Consider the following 10,827-nt stretch of genomic DNA (forward strand, 5'->3'; position numbering starts at 1 on the left):
TACGACATCAAGCATACTAAGATAATGAAATAATGTCTCCGAATCCAGTGAGGGTATGGCTGACATTTACGTCTAAAGAGTCGCCAATATAGAAATTTTAACTAAAAATTGGCCACTATATCTCCAGTTATTTTTCATGTGTCGGGGCCGAAAATGAGGGAGTTTCGATATTTTTCTCAGGTTTTCGACCCCTTACATGAAAATTTTTTTGAGTATCTGTTTTGGACGATTGATTTTAGGCACTTTCGCATGTAGCCCTCACTTCGTTCGGGCTACAACAAGCGAAATTGCCTAAAAACAATCGTCCAAAACAGATACACAAATAACTATTACATACTCATAGTGGTCATAGCTGAAACAAAATGTGCGTCACTTATTTCAAAGTCGCCGGCTCAAAACAGATAGCCAAATTTCGATGTTTTTTTTTAGTTTTTAGTAAAAGCAAGAGATGGCGTTTGTTTCGAGATTTCGTTCTGCGTTACAGCTCCAGATCGGGTTTAATTTGGGTCACGCGAATTTGTCTCAAACGATTCCAAGAAAGCTCGACAATAAATCGAAGGCTGTATGATTTGTAGTAATAGAAATGTGTGCCTTTCTATTGCAAACACAATTCGCAGAGTAGCTAATGCATTTAAGATATAATTCAAAACAGGTTCGGGTTCAACATTCTATTATGTTACGCCTGAAAACGTTAACACACTGACAAAAAACAGTTTTCATGCTTCGGGGCCGGAGAGCAGATTCTTTCTCGGACTTTCGGCACTTTGCATGAAAAATTACATGTTTCGGACGGTTGATTTGCTTTTAAATTGCCAAAAATCAACGTACTTCAAGCAAAAGTGCTTCGAGTGACAGCTGCCAAATAGAGTACTATTTTGTGTTCTTTTTGAAGTTTTACAGTGCCGAAATTTGTTCGATACACTGAGCCGTTTCAGTACTTTATTTAGAGTACCACTCATGCTATTATGTACCAATCTATTACAAATCTCACCTGCGTAGCTGTATCTCCATCCCTTCGGGTAAAACGATAAATTAGAATCGACTTCTGTTCACAAAATATTAACAAAATGTGAAAAATTCACAGTTCGTGCTCAAAATAGTTCACATCTGTACTCGAACTGTGTATCATTTGTTCACATGTTCTTGGTTTCTGTGCACATTTTGAGTTGTGTACACAGAATGTGAACACTCTGTACGCCTGACTTTTTCCGTGTACAGAATGTGAACACTCTGTACACCTGACTTTCCTTTGTAAACAGAATGTGAACACTGGAATTTTAGTGGACAGAATCTTCATTTTTTGGCCAGGTGGCCAGGTTATCTACATTATCTACTGCAGCTGTATTTTTTGTGTGCGGCATCATTTTTTGTGTACGGCATCACAACTGTGGCGGCGGCAATAGTACATAGATTATCTGGAGACAAAGATCCGAATTATCACCAATTTTGATCATTGTGTTACCCATTAAAAATGTCTGATACTATTTACGAGGAGTTTTTGAGTATATACAGAAGTATATAAATTATGTAAATGCGACCAGTACCTGATTTAGGAATAAGAACTACAAACAACACACTTTCTCATTCTTATTCTATGACTTTAAAGTGTTTACCGTTAGGAAAAAAATTTACCGCGATATCATTGAGCAATAAAAAGTAATAAAACTTCAGAGAGATGCAAATATGACGACTGGGTCGTTTCGACAGAAAATGTATTGAAACGATTGAAACTCAAAAAACCGGCTGTCATTCAAAATATTCCCTCTATAGATCATTTTCATTATACGGTACTTTGCAACGTAACGAACGTAACCCCACTTAATTTTTCGTCAAGTAATCCTTAACCTCAATTAATAGATCTCTTCGTTTGGTGAAACTGATGACGGAAACTTGAGGAATGGTGGGGAAAAGTGTGCAAACTAATTGAAACCAACTTCACAATTTCACATAGTAATGAATAAGTGAGTGCGTCCAATTCTTTGAAATGAATGTCACGCCAGCGGTCATTTTAGTGATCTATTGACGTTAACTGCGTTCAATTTACTGGTTTTTTGTATGAAAATCGTTCGTTCAATTCATTCGATATTTTTCGACATGTCTGACAGTTGGGATGTTGGGATCGTGTCTGACGTTTACATGGTCATGAAAATGATATATCCGTCGAAACGACGTCCCAGTCGTCATATTAGCGTCTCTATGTTTAAACAGAACAAACTAGAAGTGTCCCATTTCCTCTTATTAGTCATCAATAATCCTCTTTGGGACCAAAATTTAATTCGAGTAGAATATTCCATTGCATCCTGACTATACCCACGATTCGAATATGAAAATCATATCATAGTTTGTGATTAATGAAACCAAAACGTGATAATCCAATCTCTGAACTTGTTTTCATCTTCAAATCAACCTTGACTTGGTCGCACAAAAAAAAACTTAATTTCGTCTATCAAGTTTGATATTGTCAAATTTCGGTACTTGATTATCAAATCGAATCAAATTTCTGTAGATCAAGTCGTAAATGGGTAAAACTTTTGATAATCAAGTTGGTAATCAAGTTTTAGTTTAGCGAGAAGCCAGTTAATTATAACTTGCCTTGGGGGATTTGTCAAAATATTTGCTTCTCTTTCAACTCGCTTAGATACGAGCTAGAGAACCGAAGACCATGTTAACTTTTCTTGGTGTACGTGCAAAATTATTTCTTTCTCTTTCATCATAACACCATACCTGATGATAGACTTTTGATCCCCTAAATATTTGATGTGACTGTATGTGGTATGAATGGAATTCACTGAAAAGGAAGAAAGTTCTATCTAACGTAATAAAGCCTTAGAGTAATCATACCTAGACTAGAGAGGTATTTCGTACGATAAAATGTGGTCCCGACATCAGTTTGTGTAAGATTCATATTTCGTACAATTTTACGTAGAGATTTTCACTAATACATGTAGGCGTTGCAAATTTTGATAGTTGTCAGTTTTGTATTTTCCAAAACGCGTACCACTATTTTGAAATTCTTGTTTCAAACGAGGGGTAACCGACTGGCCAAAATGGTGGCAAATCAATTTCTAATTCCTGTCAATTCCGTTTAATTACCTCAATTACCGGACCAACTCGTCTAATTGCCGGATTCGCTCTATTTCCTTCAATTCCTTTCAATTCCGTTCAATTCCGTTCAATTCCTTTCAATTCCCTTTCAATTCCCTTTCAATTTCCTTTCAATACCCTTTCAATTTCTAAAGGTACTTCCTGTCAATCCTTTTAATTGCTCTTAATTCCTTTCATTTCTTTAATTAACGGATTAACACCACTACTTGCCGGATTCGCCCTTCCTATAATTCCAATCAATTCCTTCAATTCCACCAAACCCTTAAGCATTTTGGAAAAAGAATCGTCAGACTATATCAAGAAAAAATTTGGAACAACTATGTTGTCCTACATTTGTGACTCATTTTGTTAGAATCTTTAATTTTTACTCATACTTTTAGAAGAGATTTTTCAATTTCAATTTAGATTGAACCGTCCAATTGACTGCAGTTTTGTTTAAAATGATTTCACATCGCAGATCATTGTTTATTTTAGATAAATAGTATTTTTCGTACCAAGTCAGGAAATGACGAAAAACTTTTGTGCCGACAACTGAAATACGACATATTTTGCCATGATTTTTCATTAAGAAATGTCGGTTTTTCCCGAACTATATATCGTGCAGGAATAGTTATTTACGTATATGTTGTGGACGGTATATTTTAGGCAATTTCGCGGATTGTAGCGCGAACGAAGTGAGGGCGACAAGCGAAAGTGCCTAAAATAAACCGTCCACAACAGATGCGTATACAACTTTTCATGCTGAGGGCCTAAGTTACGAGAAAAATTCCGTAATTTATGCCCAGTGCATGAAAAAAACTTCATTTCTTTACGATTTATGGTTTATGGTGAATGTGAAGTGTGTATGTTTTCAAGAAAGTTGCTGTTTTTTGTCTATTTCAGTTGTCCGATGCACAAAACGTTGTTCGTACCTCGACAGGAAATGGATTTGTTCAGCACACGTCAGCAAAGGCAAAAGCACTCAATTTTTTGTTTCGCTCAAGTGATCGACATCGTAAGATTTTAGGCTTTTGAAAAGTTGATGGAATAGATGATATTGTCGGTGATGCATTTTTTTTGTAAATTTGGTTTGAAACTGGAGCATTTCGCAACGGCAATGCCCCAGCCTAACATTCCCCCGACGAATATTCACTTGTTTGTTGCGGCTCAAACTCTTCTGTATCTGACTAACAAGAATCGTCCGAAGAAGAATCCTTCAGTGTGCATATTTTGAACATAAAAGGACGTTGGACCTGTTCTAAAATGGAACTGATCAACACTGTACACTGTTATTTATTGTGCGGGAGCTTTTAAAATTAAAACAAAAAGGAAATAATGTGGTTTTGCATTCGCTGGTACTTCTTTCCGATAATCACACTTATCAGCATTTACTCTCATTTACTTTCAATTCCTTACAATTCCACATATTTCCAGTCAATTCCTATCAATTCCTGCCAATTCCGATCAATTCCGATCAATTCCGGTCAATTCCATCAATTCCAATTATTTACCGGATACTCCGGCAATTCCTTTGAGGGTGTGTAGTCAATTTCTCGAGTCGGTTACCCCTCGGTTTCAAATCGTTCGCAATAATTATTAGACATAAAATATGATGCCAACGTGCTTCATTAGGGGATGCCAAAGTAAAGGAGTCAAGGGAAATGCCTGCTCATTTTTCCGGTAATTTTTTCCGGGTAGCAAGTAAAAGACGAAATTTTCAGAAAATTTGTGCGTGCAAGTAACATGAAAGTTACTTTATTTGCTGGCCAATAAAATGTAATGTCGTTTCAAGATCGTTTTGTTTTATTTCATTAAAACCTTCCCAAGACTATAATCCCATCATATCAAATCTATTACTTCCATCTTTCAAAGCAAGCAATTTTCAGACATTTCTTTTCGTTGTGTAATGTCAAAGCACCGTAATGTAAAATTGCACAACTAATTTGCTGCATAAAACAACACGGGTCAATTTCTATTATTTTCGTTGTGTTTGTTTATATCGGTGGTAACTGTATGTAAAAGGTTATCAAAGTGTTTAAAAAAAGATTTAAGATTAATTACTGCAACGACTAATTGTCAATTTATTGGCTCAAGTAAAATACTTGAATGGAAAAAATGAAAAGTCATTGTGTGTGTGATGGGGGGACTGAAATTTTGATAAGGTTTTTTTTTTGATCGACGTAAAACATTATTCTAAACAAAAAATTGTTTTGCAGTATGTCGCTAAAATGCAATGACCTTTTTATAAGTTCGTCTAAGCTTCGAAACATACAGCCGCCCGTAAGAAAATTACAAAATGGCGGTCCTATATTATTGATTTTACACTGTTTTTAGAAATTCTTTTGATCAGAATGGTCGACACCCAAACCCATGTAGTTCTTGCTGCAGAACGCCTTACACATACTTATTTTCATCGAGACTGGAAACGGCCTCCGGCACATTTTAGGCGGCTGACAAAATTTGGTCGATTTTGGATCGTACTTTTTAAGCAAAATTCATTTTATAAAAAAATCTGTGCATTTTAGAGGCATTATACCGTAGAACAATTTCATTGTACTTTTGATATATTCGGACAATATTAATCAGCTCGGAGCGCTGAATAAGGTTCCGCATTTAATTTTATTTTTTATTTGTGACCAAACGATTGCATAGTATTCATGGATGAAAATCTGTGAACAGTTGATAGCGCTCATTCAGATCGTCTTAAAAAAATTTGAATAGTAGCATACATAGCATAATTAGTATAACTATAATTAAAAAATGAGTCAGCTTTCCTTGTACCCATGGCACAAATTTTATTCAAAACGTTTTTCGAGCCTGAATAAGTTTTCAGAAATTCCACCAATTATGTGAAAGGGGTTTATATGTGTTGCAAATATAAAAAATATAAAAAGGAAAAACACTCCAGTGAAAAGTAGATCACTCCAGTGAAAAATTAACTCTTGAAAGTAGGGTGGATCAAGGCACCATTTGAATTATATCACATCCACGTAGCCAGGTTTCGGCCTATAAATATAGAAGGATTGTATGGAACGATTGCATTCAAATAAAATCCCGAATAGTTTTATTTCACTCAAGAAACAAGAATTTTGAACAAGTGGCGCAGCAGGCAAACAGCTGATTTGTACAAATCAGCATTGGTCGTTTAATTGGACATTGGCTGGTTCACTGCACATTGGCTTGGTCATTCCATTGGACATTGGTTGGTCGTTTGGTTAGGCATTAGCATTAGACGAGGGCATTTGGTCGTTGCGTTGGACATTGGCTCGGTCGTTCCATTAGACATTGGCATTAGTCGAGGCCCATTGGTAGTACATTGGACAGTGGTTTAGTGGTTGGCATTAGACGAGGGCATTTGGTCGTTTAATTGGACATTGGCTCGGTCGTTCCATTGGACAGTGGTTTAGTGGTTGGCATTAGACGAGGGCATTTGGTCGTTTCATTGGACATTTGCTTGGTCGTTCCATTGGACAGTGGTTTAGTAGTTGACATTAGACGAGGGCATTTGGTCGGTTCATTGGACATTGGCTGGTTCATTGGACATTAACTCGGTCATTTCGTTAGTCTCTGGCATTAGTCGAGGTCGTTTTGTCGTGCAATTGGACATTGGTTGGTCACTTCGTCAGTAGAAGACAATTCATCGTCAAATGTTTAAAAAGAGAATCACGCATTTCGTAACGAAAAATATTGAGATTAACAGATACAAGTCAACAACTGTGACCGATAATACAACTACTACGGAAAAAGTGTATTCCGAGCAACCACAGCAAAAGAAGATATCCAGTTGTGTGAAAGTGACAGAGAAAAATAAAAGTTGAACGTTCACATAAAAGAATCAAAGTACGCAGGATGACCGATCAAAAAGAAATCCACGATAATTCCGAGGGGTTGCTCACATTGATTACGCAAAAATTGGATATCGTCTAAATGTATGTAATTTTTTACTCGGAGGGGGCAAATATTTGAAATTTAGCTCCTCCTAAAAAAATGCTCGTCCTTTTTTTGATTACTGCAATGTGTTTTGAACTGTCAAAATTTTTTTTGTAAAAAACTTCAGCTGTACGAGAAAAAAAAACTGTAATTTATGCCCAAGACACGAAATAGACACATTTGTGAATTTTCATGCAAAGGGCAGAAAACAGGGCCTACTTTTTAGAAACTTTTAGAGAAAATCGAGAAAATCAAGAAACTTTGAGAAATTCAAGAAACTTCGAGAAATTCAAGAAACTTCGAGAAATATTTCTTGAATTTCTCAAAGTTTCTTGATTTCCTCGAATTAGAGAAATTTCAAGAAATTCCAGAAAATTCAAGAAATTCGAGAAACTTCGAGAAATTCAAGAAATTTCAAGAAACTAATTTCTCGAGTTTCTTGAAGTTTCTCGAATTTCTCGGATTCGAGAAATTTTAAGAAATTCGAGAAAATTCGAGAAATTCAAGAAATTAGCTTCCGAAAAGTAGGCCCTGCCAGAAAACCCGAGAAAATTGGAAAAATTGCCCTCATTGAAAAACAAATATTTTTTTATTTAATAATGTTCGCCCGAATGCGAATAGGGCATTCTACGAAACAACAATTCTAATTTTTGCAAATATTCGTTGGTATTAAAACATACCCCTACATATCGTCCATATATGCAATGATTCATGGTGTTAGGGAATCTCGCGCCGCGTCATTCACAATAACTCACAAAGTGACATCTTCCTTATACAAAATGTGTCAAAATGAGAATTATTGTGAATGACGCGGCGCGAGATTCCTAGCAACCTGATTCACGCGATTATTTAGAATTCAACTATGGAAGCATTCGTAGATCGTCTAAAAAACGCACGGATAAAATAGAATAAAGTTTGTTGAAATATCGTTGTTGTAGCATATTGCTTGATTTCCACTTACGACCAAAAGCATTCCGTTTTCTCTCCGTTTACACTTTAAACAATAGAAAAGAAGCGTGGTTAAGTAAACGGAGTGGTTCTTTTTGTAAGTGGGAATCAAGCATAAACATAAAGAACAATTACGTCTGGAAGCGATTAAATGATCCAGAGTGCTAAAATTTTTGCAGCGTATTTCTGATAGAATTTCAAAAATAGTTTAGGCATGGTATACAGTGTTTAAGGAGAGCGAAAACCAGTTAAATTTAATTGGTGTCGGGGTCAGCTGTCAAATATTCATCAATGAAAAAAGAAATTGAGAGTTGAGCCCAGTTTAAATTTGTATGTGATTTCTCTAATTTTGACGTGTGACCCCGAGACCAGTTTAAATAAAGTGGTCAAAAATCGCTCTCCTTAAACACTGTATACAGTAGTAATTAAGCCTAAAAACAGGAAAAAAACCAGTTAATTTAACTGATCCCGATGGGTGATATGTCAAAATTTGTAATCTCTCTTCTAACACTGTTTTTAACTTGCCTTGTGAACAGAATTGGTGTAATTCCGCCTTCTAAATAAAAGACACTTTCCTTCGACTTTACCATTTATTTAACGATGACCATAATCATCGGCTACGATGAAACAAAGAGGACGAACAATTAGTTGTTCGCGCTTAAATAGACAAGTAATACAACTATTTCAAATCCAATCTAATAGAGGGCAGCAAATACCCTTTACAATGATACTCATTCATTTCAAATGCCTAATGCAAGGCGGATTTTATACACTGCCGACCTTGAAATATTTGTAAAATATTTAAAAACATAAAACAAACACCGCGATGAGAACAACTAGTGCAGGTCGACCCCACCGTCTAGTCCGAACTCCTCAGTGATATTAAATTTACGTTCATTAAATAAAAATTTGATTTTTGCCGCTATTTTTGAACATGCCATCAAACCCATCAAGTATCGCTCGGTCCAATCGGTAACCTCGGTAACCCAATTGAAACGTTCGAAACGGACTGTGACAGACCTTCCAGAAAAAGCATCTCGTTGTTGAACACGGTGACAAATTTCCCTGCATTAATATATTGGCTGCATGATCAAATGAAATTTTGTTTTTATAACGGTTTCCTTAACGTTGGGTGCGGTAGTCGCTCCAAAATCGAATTTCACACACCGAAAATGAGTGAAACCGTATGCATCTTGTGGTCGCGTGTGGAAATTCACGCTATCCGTGGTATCCTGGATACCAGGAAGTTTCCAGAAAAATTCTTTAGATACCGGGAAATCGAAAAAATCGGGAAAAATATGTGACGAAAAATCAAATTTACGATTTTAGATACCGGGAAATTTGACTCGGATACCGGGAGGAAAACAAAATTTCCACACGCGCTTGTGGTGAACATGAGAATCGCTTAAACTGTTGAATGAACGAATTATGCCGCTACAATTTGCAACTTGGTTCAACGCGAATGACTTAGCCATGATCGTTCCGGAAATTTCATGAATTACAGGTGCTTCGACTGACGTCAAGTATTTGCATCGACTCAGCTGATATTTTGGTTGTACATCGATGTTGATTAGTGCAAAATTTGATGACCTTGGAGAATGGCGATGAGCGTCGAAAATCAATTCAGTAGAATGGTTAAACCGTAGAGAAAAATTATTTTTTTATCTGTTACTATATGTCCACCAAGCCACCTCTGAATTTCGATGTGTGTACTAGATATGTGTGAATTTTATCAAGGCAAAGTGATTATACGGTCCAAATTAGTTTTGATGAAATTGCCTCGTAAATTGCACTTGCTTTCTCACATTGATCCAGCCATGGATGCTTCGGCGCTTCTAATTTTTGTTTTCAGATGCATAGTAGTGAAGCTTAACGTTATTTAACTGGTGAAACTGATTAATTGTTGATAAAATTTAATTGCTGCTTGGTTGACTTAATCGACGCACCTCAAATCGACGATTTTTTTTATGTTGTATCCGGGACGTACCACTGACGATTTTGATTTTATTTAGTTGTGCGGCCAAAACTTATCGCCGTCGCCGGTATTTTTAATTATTTTGTTCGGCCGGAACGTATCACCGACGCCGTTATTTTTATTATTTATTTAAATTGTGCGGCCGGAACGTATCACTGTCGCCGTTATTTTTATTTTCGATGTTAGGGTGGTTGGTTGGCTGGTTGGTTTTTTTTATTTTTATTTTTAATTGTGCGGCCGGAACGTATCACTGTCGCCGTTATTTTAATTTATTTATTAAGGCGGCCGGAACGTATCACTGTCGCCAGTATTTTTAATTTTTAATTATTTTGTTCGGCCGGAACGTATCACCGACGCCGTTATTTTTATTAATTATTTAAATTGTGCGTCCGGAACGTATCACTGTCGCCGTTATTTTTATTTAATTTTTCACTTTATTGCTTGGCCGGAACGAGTCCCAGTCGCCGTTTTTATTTAATTTATGTGTGGCCGGAACGTATCACTGTCGCCGTTATTTTAATTTATTTATTTATGCGGCCGGAACGTATCATTGTCGCCGGTATTTTTAATTTTACATAAATTGATTTAGTGGACTGTATTATATTTCACTGATTTGTTAAGATGGCGTAGAAGGACCATTAACGGAATTGGTGTAATTCCACCTTCTAAATAAAAGACACTTTTCTTCGACTTTACCATTTATTTAACGATGACCATAATCATCGGCTATGATGAAACAAAGAGGACGAACAATTAGTTGTTCGCGCTTCAATAGACAAGCAATGCGAGGCGCATTTTATACACCTTGTCAAGCAAAAGTGTGTATAATCACGGAAACGAACGAAAACGGACGAAAACGAACGAACGAGGGTTGTAGTATGTACATATAT

Source organism: Bradysia coprophila, unplaced genomic scaffold, assembly GCF_014529535.1.
Source record: "Bradysia coprophila strain Holo2 unplaced genomic scaffold, BU_Bcop_v1 contig_232, whole genome shotgun sequence".
Lineage (NCBI taxonomy): Eukaryota > Metazoa > Arthropoda > Insecta > Diptera > Sciaridae > Bradysia > Bradysia coprophila.